The sequence below is a fragment of the Poecilia reticulata genome, unplaced genomic scaffold (genome assembly GCF_000633615.1).
Source record: "Poecilia reticulata strain Guanapo unplaced genomic scaffold, Guppy_female_1.0+MT scaffold_563, whole genome shotgun sequence".
In the NCBI taxonomy this organism is placed as follows: Eukaryota; Metazoa; Chordata; class Actinopteri; order Cyprinodontiformes; family Poeciliidae; genus Poecilia; species Poecilia reticulata.
Genome location: NW_007615320.1, coordinates 1 through 11,784, shown reverse-complemented (window position 1 = coordinate 11,784; position 11,784 = coordinate 1). Strand labels below are relative to the sequence as shown.

Below are 11,784 nucleotides of genomic sequence, written 5' to 3'. Positions count from 1 at the left end.
ATTTTTCATATTTGTCAAAACTGTTAAGTACAGAACTACCCAGCTCGATCAGAAGCAACCAATCAGAGTATGGAGGATCTTAGCGCTGTCAGTCATGCTCATGTATGCACTTCTCACAGGATGGTGGCAGTTTTAACAAACGTGAAAAACATTTTTTTTTTTAGTAAAAGTTACAAAACAAATTCCTAGGAATATGTTTCAAATTAGATTTTTTTTTAATGTACAATTGCTGTAACATTAACACAACTTTTCAGAATCATTATTATTTTTGTTAAATCAGGCATGTTGGTGGAAGTTTGATGATCTGGAGCTGCCTTTATATTTCAGAAACAGCTGAACATCTTGAATTGAAATTTCGTTGCTTTACGAGTGCCTATAAGCGTCAGACGATAAAAGGTTGAAATAATTAGAAAGTAGGTCAAACCCCTTGTTCACTTTCAGTTTCAAGAATCCAACATGTCTATTTAAATACATCTTCATTAGTACAGACAAAGTGTTCGCAAAGTGTTGCAAGTGGTTAATTTGTGTTATTACTTTGTCATTTCTGACTTTGTCATTGCTGTATGTTGCACATGTGGGCACAAGTGGAACATACAAGGCATGTGAAATGTGTGGTGCTCGTGTGGTGAAGCTGTTTAGCGTGTCCAAAGCAATCTTTGGTCACTTTGAGATTGAGACAAAATTGTGTAAATTTATACACCGTTTTAAAAAATATTTAACTAAAATCTAAAATGTTTGCCATGTTTTCACCATCATCCAATCTGATTCAACTTGATCTATTTTACAAAAAAGAATGAACACAAAAAATTAGTTTGGTAGAGGCATTTCCTTTAAAAGGCTTGTGAAAATAATGGCCTATTTTGAAATGGTCTATCACATAAAATCCCAAATAAATATTTTGAGGTTTGTGATTGTAGCATAAAAACGCAAAAATTTGAAGGGGAAATAAAGTTTTGCAAGTTACTTTAGTCAAGGTGACACCATGTTCGTTTTCATTAATTTTATAATGAGATTTTCTAATTTCATGGGGTTGTGAAATCCGTAAAATATCTTACTTTTGAGAATTGAATGTGCCTTTTAATAGGTTCCCTTTTCTCTCATTTAATTTGTTTAGCCCACCATTCTGGTTTTATTTATGCCACAAACAAAATTTGAGTACTTTGCTCAGGGGAGATTTATTGAAACACTTTTATTTAGTGTACTGTAAAAAAGCCTAAAGGCAAAAGAAACCATTTTTTGTATGCCTGTTATCATTCCTACCTCAATTGATTATTGTTTTAATGGTTTAATTTGTCTGCAGTTACTTAGCATTTTCTGCTGTTTCAAGGGGAAAGTTTGGTTGTGTGAGGGGACAAACAGACTAAATGCAGCATGACCCCATTTGACTGTTTTACAGTGCGCTGCTGTTGTGTGATAGATGGATGATGACACCTACAGACGTTAGGCCCAAAGCCCTCTGGACCTCAGCGACACACCGAGCTGTGGCTTCAGCATCAGCTTCTCTGACAGTAACTGGAGACTATTGGAGCACATCGTGACATTTCCATCTGGGACAAAGCCCGTCAGAACAGTGTCAAACACTGCGTAGCTCACCGATCCAACCACACAGGCCCCAGTGCTTATTTTCCGTTCTCCTTATTCATGAGCATCCTTCCCCACCACCTCCACAGAGGTCACCCTCCTACCTTCACGCTGTGGGCCTCACATTATCAACACCCCTCAATGCCAGGACTCTCTCTATATCTCCCCATCTCTCCCTTTTTCTCTCATCTCTGAATCCTCCCTTCCTCCTTTCATCTCCATTCTCTCCATGATGATACCCCTGCCATGTTGTCATGGCAACAATCGGGCCCTGATTGCTTGGTTGCTTGGCAACTGACATCACCTATAAGAGGAACATGAAGATACAAAGCCAGAGACAAACAAGTCACACTAAACATCAGTGCTAGTGCTTAACTGTGTTAAGTGTGAGCACATTTGGATTTTTCTCCATGCTGACGTCAGCTGGCATTGCTTTGCTCATCGTCATTTTAATAATTTTCAGACTGGAAGCCACAGATGGGTGCTGAACATAAAGCAAATAATTCAAAAGTGACTCATACTCTGAATTGTCTGGAAATCTTTCGGCTCCTGAGAATGAAGAACTGATGCAACATATCAGTCACATGAAAGCCTTTCACCTACGAGGGCACAGACAACGATGTCTCTAGTGAACACAGACCCAGTTAGTCCTAAAGCAGCGTAAACCTGCGCTCAGGTAGTAAACCGTTTACATGGATGACACCAGCAACTGAAACGTGACAATCCCTCTGAGCAAGGTTGTCATGAGCTCCTGAGCTGTAGTTTTAATATCATGCCACAAGGTGTCATTGTGTGCTGCATTGACAAAAAAGAAGACCTGCTCTGGTTTATGAAAATCCGTTTACAAAAGCAATGCAAATCCTTTTCTAATTGATAATATCAGCAGCAGCTTCATATTTGTCAGTGTACTTCTCTTTTACCTTTCTCTTCTTTCTAGAACCTCAGATATAGAAATCATGACACATAGCAGCCGGTAGGCACAATAAACACCTGTATTGTTTGAAATGGAGAGTCACAGTTCTAGTCAAAAGAATCTCAAAACAGCTCTGGCAGTATGAAAGTTTTTCATAATTCTTTTCACTGCTTCAGATTTTGATTATTTATTGTTCTGTTGACACAAGCACCACAACAGTTAGTTATGTTTCTTGTCCTGCAGGCTCATATTTACACCATTAGTAGCTTCACTCAATTTGGGATGACAAAATCGCCAGCCTAAACCACCCATGATGGATCTAAAGTGTCACCTGTCATATGGACAGTTTCAGAAAGCACAGCTCTGCTGACAGCCAAAACATTTGATAAGATTCTCAGTCGGATCCGTTTTCAACATGATCTCCTAGAAGGTAGGGATGGGAATCTCTGATCTCTATCCGATATACACATCTAGATCCACAAACTACGATCAGATACTTTTAAGATTCCTCCTCATCAACCAGGGGTTCAATTAGATTTACTTCCTCGTCATCGATGAATCTAGATTTAAATTAACTTGTTTTGTATACATAATGTTTCATTAATGAAAATGAATGAAGAAATTCATATTGTAACAATTTATTAATGAATTGCCATTTTAGATAAGGGATCTTTACAAAAATATGTCAATTTTTGAGTGTGAAATGTTTGAGTTTGTGGCAGCGTTGTCAGTTGCTATAGCAACGAGTCTGCGTAGCATAGCCAACACAGAGAGCGAGAAATATCAGAGGTTTTGAGTTATTTTTCCAGTTTTCTGCGTTGCCTTTCACTTTTGCTGTGGCACACTGCACTGAATTAATACCTATTTCTCCAGGTTTCAGTTAGTTAACCAACTTGTACCGCGGCAGTGCGGCTATGGATGGCATATAAAAGAATAGTCTTTTTCCGCCCAGCGTTATGCGCATGCGCGAAATTTCCATACGTAAGCAATAACATGCAAAGGGTCCAAAGCATCTATTATGGCTTTTGCAGGATTGGAATAATATTAGCCAATTGTCCGCTGAAAAATGATGAAATGCTGGTCTCACCATGTGTGGAACTGAAGGAAGATGAACGACGTGAATCTGCCTCTGAAGACGGTGAACTGATTGGTATCTCCACGATTCCATGTGCCGTTTAAAGTGAGTTATAAAGTTAGTCCTGGTTCCAGTGTATTTGACAGCAGCGTGGCACACTTTACAAATCGCATTTGCCTTATCAAGATGTCCGTTTCTCGTATAAAATTCATAGTGTTGCCAAACCTTAGATTTACAGTGTGGAGGTGAATGTATCGGTTCCGCTGACTCCGCCATCTTTGCTAGTTGTGATCACGTACGCGCACCTGCCCGCACATCTTCATCTTGTGACGGTTGGCGACACTGCTTTGCGGTCTACAAGAAGCGCTGTTTGGTCAATAATTTGTTTTGTTTTATTGCATTATTTATTTATTTATTTATTTTTGCATTACTATAACCGATACAATGAGGTAAAATCAGGTGTAATTAGATTTTTCATTATAATTCAAAGAAATTTAAAGCTGCCTTACCAATGTATTCTTATCGCGCAGGCGCATGTTAGTTGCTCATTGCAAACCGGTTAATCTTCCCACCACTACCAGAAGGAGGATTTCTTTACTTTGCTATTGCTTAACAGGAATGATACATGAGTTATGTTGAGCATTCATCTTGAAAAGCATACAATGTTTAAAAAGCATTCATGCTCCTTAGTGAACTTCTTCCCCAATCCAAAGCCTTTCAAGACCTGGTTAATTGGTATTAACCAAGTTTTGTGGACTTGGAGAAGGCGTTCGACCGTGTCCCCAGGGGGGCCTTGTTGGGGGTTCTCCTGGAGTATGGGATACCCCTGTATCAAAGGGCCCGCCCTTTGATACAGCTGTCAGGTCCCTGTATGACCGGTGTCAGAGTCTGGTCTGCATTGCCGGCAGTAAGTCGGGCTTGTTTCCGGTGAGAGTTGGACTCCGACAAGGTTGCCCTTTGTCACCGATTCTGTTCATTACTTTCATGGACAGAATTTCAAGGCGCAGCCGAGGTGTTGAGGGGATCCGTCTTGGTGGCCTTAGGATCGCATCTCTGCTTTTTGCAGATGATGTGGTCCTGTTTGCTTCATCAGATCGTGATCTGCAGCTCTTGCTGGAACTGTTCGCGGCCGAGTGTGAAGCGGTCGGGATGAGGCTCAGTGCCTCCAAATCTGAGGCCATGGTCTTGAGCCGGAAAAGGGTAGAGTGCCTTCTCCGGGTCAGGGGGGTCGTCCTGCCTCAAGTGGAGGAGTTTGAGTATCTGGGGATCTTGTTCACGAACGAGGGARGAAGGGAACGGGAGATCGACTGGCGGATTGGGGCAGCGTCTGCCGCGAAGCGGGCGATGTACTGGCCCGTCGTGGTGAAGAGAGAGCTGAGTCAAAAAGCGAAACTCTCGATTTACCGGCCGGCCTACGTTCCCACCCTCATCTATGGTCATGAGCTTTGGGTCATGACCGAAAGAACGAGATCACAGGTACAAGCGGCCGAAACGGGTTTCCTCCGCAGGGTGGCTGGGCTCTCCCTTAGAGATAGGGTGAGAAGCTCAGTCATCTGGGAGGGACTCAAAGTAGAGGCACTGCTCCTCCACGTCGAGAGGAGCCAGTTGAGGTGGCTCGGGCMTCTGGTCAGGATGCCTCCTGGGCGCCTCCCTGGTGAGGTGTTCCGGGCACGTCCCACTGGGAGGAGGCCTCGGGGAAGACCCAGGACACGYTGGAGGGACTATGTCTCTCGGCTGGCCTGGGAATGCCTTGGGATTCCCCTGGAGGAGCTGGAAGAAGTGGCTGGGGAGAGGGAAGTCTGGGCCTCCCTTCTGAAGTTGCTGCCTCCGCGGCCCGACGTATGATAAGCGGCAGAGGATGGATGGATGGATGGATGGATGGATGGATGGATGGATGGATGGATGGATGGATGGATGGATGGATGGATGGATGGATGGATTGATTGATTGATTGATTGATTGATTCCATTATGCCCTTAATTTATCTCCAATAATTTTTTTTTTATCCCTTCTTTGTTTTCTGCCCCCAATGACATGGGACAAAATGTTCAAATTTGGTCTTATCTGACCAGACCAACTTCTTCTTCTTCATGTTTGCAGTATCTTCCTGATGGCTTGTGGAAAACATTTTTTTTCTTTTAAATGAAGTATTGGACTGTCCCTGGACTTGAACATATTTAAAGCTGTAAAGATTAAGATATTTTTCTAGAATCTAAACTGACTTTTGGGCAATTGGTTGAGCTGGATTTTATTTAGGACCACCAGAAAAAAAGGGCCGATTATAAAAGCATGCCACAATTTTTACTGAAATTTGCTTATGTCTTGAAGTAACATACACTGATTACAACGACGGCTGTAGAAAAGGGTAAGTAAAAACCTTTAAAATTAGAAATAGAGTAAAGATAACATTCTTGTAACCATTGTGTCCTCAAATTATTTAAACGTTCCTCATGGAGTGGCTTTGAAGCAAAAAATACCAATGAGGCAATGTGGAGAACAGATTGAGTTGTGTACATTTGACAAAGAAAAGCTCCTAACAACTGCCTCGCTGGCTCATATGCCTGGTGGGATGACTGGTATAATGAATAAACTAAAACATTTACTTGTGGCAAAAACATACAGCAAGCCCCTCTGTTAGTTCTGCAAGTCTAAGTTGGTGAAATGAGAATATTGATGAGCATTTGTGTGGGAAACGATGTCTTTCTGACTCAGCCACCACCAACATGATAAAGTTATGAGGTGTTTAGTGCTTTAACAACATTCTCAACAATGAAGGTTCCTTGAGTTTTACACCTTTGGTGTCGCAGCAGCGTCACACAGTATTCTTCAAACAAGGTTGCAGTTACAATGCACAACAGCACAGAAGCCACTTGTGCAGGAGCACGACACCGTGTGTGTGGATTCTGTCTGATCATGTAGGTGTGCCTTTCTTTCTCAGAAAGAGGCAGAACGTGTGGGTGAGTGGTGCAATATGCAGTTAAAGAAGCAGGGAAATAATTTACAACATTGGTAATTTTCAATGTTTCTTCAAAAGAAAGAGGCTACACTGACAGAAAAAAGAAATTAGGATTTGGGAGATTTATGAGAGCTTGCTAAAGTAGTCATACTATGAGCTTTTTTATATTTTGCCACATGTCACAAATTTTAAGGTTCTGGATTGGGATTTTATGCCACAAACCTCTATGAAGCAGCGTTATATAAAGAAGAAGATAGTGCGATTTTATTTTTTTTTATCTATTTCATAGAACTATGGCAATAATTGTCATGATTCACTGGTGTTTGTTTATTGGCTTTCATGTATTTGTTTCTGATCATTTCTTGGGGGAGTTATGGCCATTCAGTTCATTTTTTCTGTGGTCATTAGTTTTGTATTGGGGTATTATGTTTAGTTACTTCTTTCTTGTGTTCTTCCTGCTGTGCATTTTGCCTTGTTAGGCTTTATATTATATATCATTTTGTGTTTTAGTTCAGTTCCCTGAGTATTATCTGTGTTTATTTGTCTGCCTCCCTCAGTCTCCTTGCTTTCACTCTGCCACAGCTCTTCCACATTCGCACTGATCAAACTCACTTGGATCCAGTGTCATTATTCATCACCCTTTCCTTGTAATTTACTCTCCTTTGTTCATTGTTCATTGCTCGATTCTTCTGTTACCCTCACAACTGGTTCCGTACTCCGACATCTTCATGCCAGCAAAGTAAATCTTTATTTTTAGTCATTAAAAACTCACTTGACCTCCCTGCCTCTGGTTCTGCCTGCATTTCGGTATGACTAAAGACCAAATATGATAAGAGCAAAGCTGTTATTGAAAGAAAGCCATTAGAAGCACCTTTTGCTTCTAATGAATTTTGAAAAAAAATTGTAGCTCGGGTGTCGTGACAATGTGCTTGATCCATAAAGGCAGGGCTACTCAGTCTAATTCTGTGCTGTGTGCTCTGAGCAACTTTATGCTTTATTATTTATTTTACATCGTATTTAGAATTCCTAATTGAACTTTCTCAACCATTTGAAACATATTATTACTTGTTGACCAAAGTTGTCAACCTATTGTTTTTGTCAGTTTCGGTTTCTTTATTATTTATTGTACCTAATTGCAATAACTAAGCCAATTAAAGTTAAAGTTGCGTTGTTTTTGCAAGCTTGACCAAACATGTGAAACTACTGGTGCATTTAAGTATTCTTTACTGGTTCAGAGCTAGCAAATAAATTTGCATTTCTAAGTTGGACTGTTGAACTTGTTCTGTCCTGTTCATCACGCAGCATTGCAGCCTTTCAAAACTCATTGGTAAAAATTCATATGTGGAAAAAGTAGTGACTTTTAATCTGGAAATTAGTCTATTAGTTAATATCTTCTTGGTACTGTACCAATTTATAGTGAGGTAAGTGTGAAAACTACATGTAGAAGTGTTTTTATTGTTGTTCTTTATGTTTCTATTAATTGCATACTTTACAATGTCAACAGGATTTTTTTCATAGCTGATCGGAAAGTGGTGGAGCTCAATAAACACAGGGAATTTCTAGAGGAAAATTTGTTAAAAGCTGCAAAAAGCTTGTGACTGGGATGAAGGTTCACCTTCACAAACCCTAAACAGCCAGAACATAAATGGGTTTACATCAAAACACACCCATCTGGCAGAATGGCCCTGTCAAAGTCTAGACCTAAATCTAATTAAAGATTTGAAACAATACTTGAAGACTGATGTTCTTAATCGAACCTAACTTAAATAAGAATGGACCAAAACTTGGAGGTTTGGAGTGTCAGTTAATACAAATGCACATTTTTCAGATTTTCCTAGCAAAAAAAAAAAAATAATAAAATAAAATAATAATAATAATAATAATAATAATAATAAATGTACATGTATCCTTTTCCTTTCATTTCCTAAATGTCTGAAGTTTTGGAGTTGTGGACGTTTGTGGTTGTAATTCAGCAAAATATAAAGTTCATACAGTATTTGTTCTTTTGCAGAGTACGTTTCATCTCTTTTTATCCACTAAGCAATTTTCTATTGTCCAACAAAAGTGTTAATGCCACCAAACTTGCTTTGGGGGTATCCCATCCTCCTCTCACTCTGCCCCTAGAGTAACTTGACAGGATCAGTGTCTCTGTGGCTTCATGTACAGGCCTGATGGACGCCCGTGCCCTTGAATGGGGATCATTTGAGCTCACTACTGGATCACTAATCCTGACTCACTGCAAATTGTACATGTAGCGTTGCACACTCCTAGAAGGCTGAGCGAAGGGTTTTAGCTTCACTTCTTGTTGAAAAGTCTTAGATGCAGCAGCCATAAGCTTTCTCACCCTCATATGCACACAACAACATATTCTGGAGAAATAAATATTCATATTAGTTGACTGGCAACTGAAGATAAAAACAAACCCAACGGACCAAAATCCACTCAACTAAAGAGAATGTAGCCATACATGAAGCCAGTAAGATGTGCAAAGGCTGCTGACTTTGAATACATCTTGGTGAATGTATAATTCATAAGAAGAAGCACTAACTGGAGAAGGCTGGAAAGTGCTGAAGAGGAGAGCAGAAGGTAAGTATTGAGTGGAGAGAAGGGAGAAAGCAAGTGAGAAGGGAAAAAAAAGGTAAAATGAGATAAAGGACGGAAGAGTCTAGAAGAGACGACAGAGTGAGGGATTAAGGAGGTGAAGGAGGCAAAGAGGACAAATATATATATTTTTTTACAGGAATTGGAAATGTGAGTGCCGAGGAGTGGAATGAAGGTGGCAACAAGAAGAGGAGTGATAATGAAAGAGAAACAAGTTAAACAGGGCTGAAAAATATAAATGCTGTAAAAATGTGCTCCATAACCTTGTTCTCACACAAACAAAATTTTCAACTGAATGTTTTTAGAAAACAGAGATGGGATCAGATTTTGTGCGCTTTACTTGTTCTGTCCTCCGAAACATAAAACCATCCGTCTCTGACTCATTGCCAAACGAGGAAAGAAAGTTAAAGATACCGTCAAGCTCACAACCAAATATAAATCCTGTGACGTCTCTTCAAAGCTGATATGCCCTAATATTCCTGTTCTAAGTGTTATGTAATATCACTCCTCTGCGAGTCACTGGTATAATATGTTGCAGTTTATTGGGTTTTTTTGTCAAAGGTTTTTTTAGTGTAGGAAGGAGCAGAAAATTACATAAACTGGCAAGAAAAAAAAGATCTTAATATTGAGTATTATCTTCTGGAACAGAAACATTAGGTCTTCAAGTTTAAGGTGTCAGTGACACCTATGGAATATTTTATATATAATCTACTCTCTCACCCATCCCCCGGATGGCTCTGCATCTCAAGTCTACTTTTGAGATGCAGACTGAGGGCTCTTCACAGTATCTTAGCCGTTCCTAGGACTGCGCTCTGGTCTGAGTTGTTGGATGTTTCTCCAGGTATCTGTTGGAGAGACTTCTCCAGAGCAGGGATCACACAGAGCGCTCTGATGACCACGGGCACTAGAATTGCCTTCATCTGCCAAGCTCTTTCTAGTTCTTCACTGAGCCCCTTAGTAGTTCTTGTGTTTTGTTTTTTTATCCCTGATGTCTCCTTCATTTGGGATGCCCTCATCGATAACAGCTCTCGTCTGCTGCTGATTAAGAAACGCAGTGTCTGGTTGGTGGGCCATTACCATCTTGTCCATTTGAATCTGAAGGTCTCGCACAATGTTAGCACAGTCATTCTCTACCACCTTGGGAGGTGATTCGTAGGGAACGACCTGGGGGTTTCCAGTTTCCTGCTTTCCTGCTAGTATTGTACACCTAACTGTAAGATGTTGGATTGTTTCCAGGGCCTCTTTGCATGCCTGGTTTGGTAGATCTGGACTTCTATTTCTCTGGTGCTCAACGTCTACTCCTGTGCTGCTATTGTCAGTGCTTCTCTGTTGTCTTTCTGCCCAGCCCTTTCTAGCCATTGGTATCATTTGGTCATACTAACCACTTAAGCTATTGGTGATAAATCTAATGCAGTGGCTTTTCCTCCTATGATAATTCCTTCTCCTCTTCTAGTTTCCATTGTTTGAGACATTGACTGAGTGCTTCATATCTCTGGACCATTTTCCTGATGTATTCCTGGAGCTTGGATATTTCATCCCGGATGGTGTCTTTGATACTCACTAGTCCTCTGCCACCTTCTGTGCAAATAGTGCATCACCTGTGGATACTGGATTGAAGGTGGACTCCAATATGGTGAGTAGCTTTTGTGTTTTAACATCAGTTACCCTAGCAGAGTATCTGATTACTAGCAAGGCGTATCTGTTGACCTTGTTCCGGATGTTTAGCTGACTTCTCTGAACTTTCCTCACTTGTTGCAGGTATTTGGAATACCACAGACGGATGACCACCACAAAAGAGGTGATCATCTGTCTGTGGTATTACAAGGTACTTATAGTTTAGCGCAACATCTGCTATTCTCTTTTTTGAGATGCAACTTACTTCCAGTAAATTCACAATGTTTTCCCGTGTTTAGACCTGCATTACACACATTTTTGTGTGTGCTAAGTTCACTGATGGCAAATGAAGGTGTTTAAAAAGCAATGTTGATTTCTTTTTGAGTTTTCACAAATAGAATTAAGTGTATAATAATACAGTTTGAATTTAATCGGTCTTGGTATGTCAGATTTTAAACATGGAATGATCAAAAACTGTAGATGTGTAGCAAAAAAGTGAACTCACCCTTTAGCATCAAACCTTCGCTACACTAACTATCTCCAATCCAACAAGACATGCAGATCATATGTTGGGAAATTAGGCCACAACTGAAAGAAAGTTTTCTATATTTTGCAGCACTGACATAAAGGCGCCCAGATGGGGAACCAACCTATCAGTCACTTTTAGCAACAAATGCACTATGGAAAGGAAGGACCAGCTTATGCAGTTCTACCTTTCAAGGTGAAAAGCAACTATTTATTTACTTAAACATATACTTAAATATATATATCATTCAGTCATTTTATTATGCTCATAACTGTGTGCAAAGGAAAATTGAGGTTAAAATACACAACACACTTGTCTAGTGAGTGTCTCTAAGCTCGGTATGAGCCTGCATGTAGCGACAGTGGAGAGGAAAAACTCCCCTTTAACAGGAAACCTGGCTTGGTAGGAGCGGCCATCTGCCGCGACCGACTGATTTGAGTAGACGGAGCGCACGCACACACACACACACGCACACACACACACACACACACACACACACACACACACACACACACACA

General features: G+C 40.5%; 1 long non-coding RNA gene across 1 annotated transcript; it reads left to right on the top strand.

Moving 5' to 3' along the window:
- Positions 1-2,647: 2,647 nt before the first annotated feature.
- Positions 2,648-11,730, top strand: LOC103461077 (uncharacterized). Its single transcript, XR_533040.2, has 3 exons — positions 2,648-2,924; positions 10,580-10,759; positions 11,357-11,730. It is a non-coding gene; the product is annotated as an uncharacterized LOC103461077 (long non-coding RNA).
- The last annotated feature ends 54 nt before the right edge of the window (positions 11,731-11,784 follow it).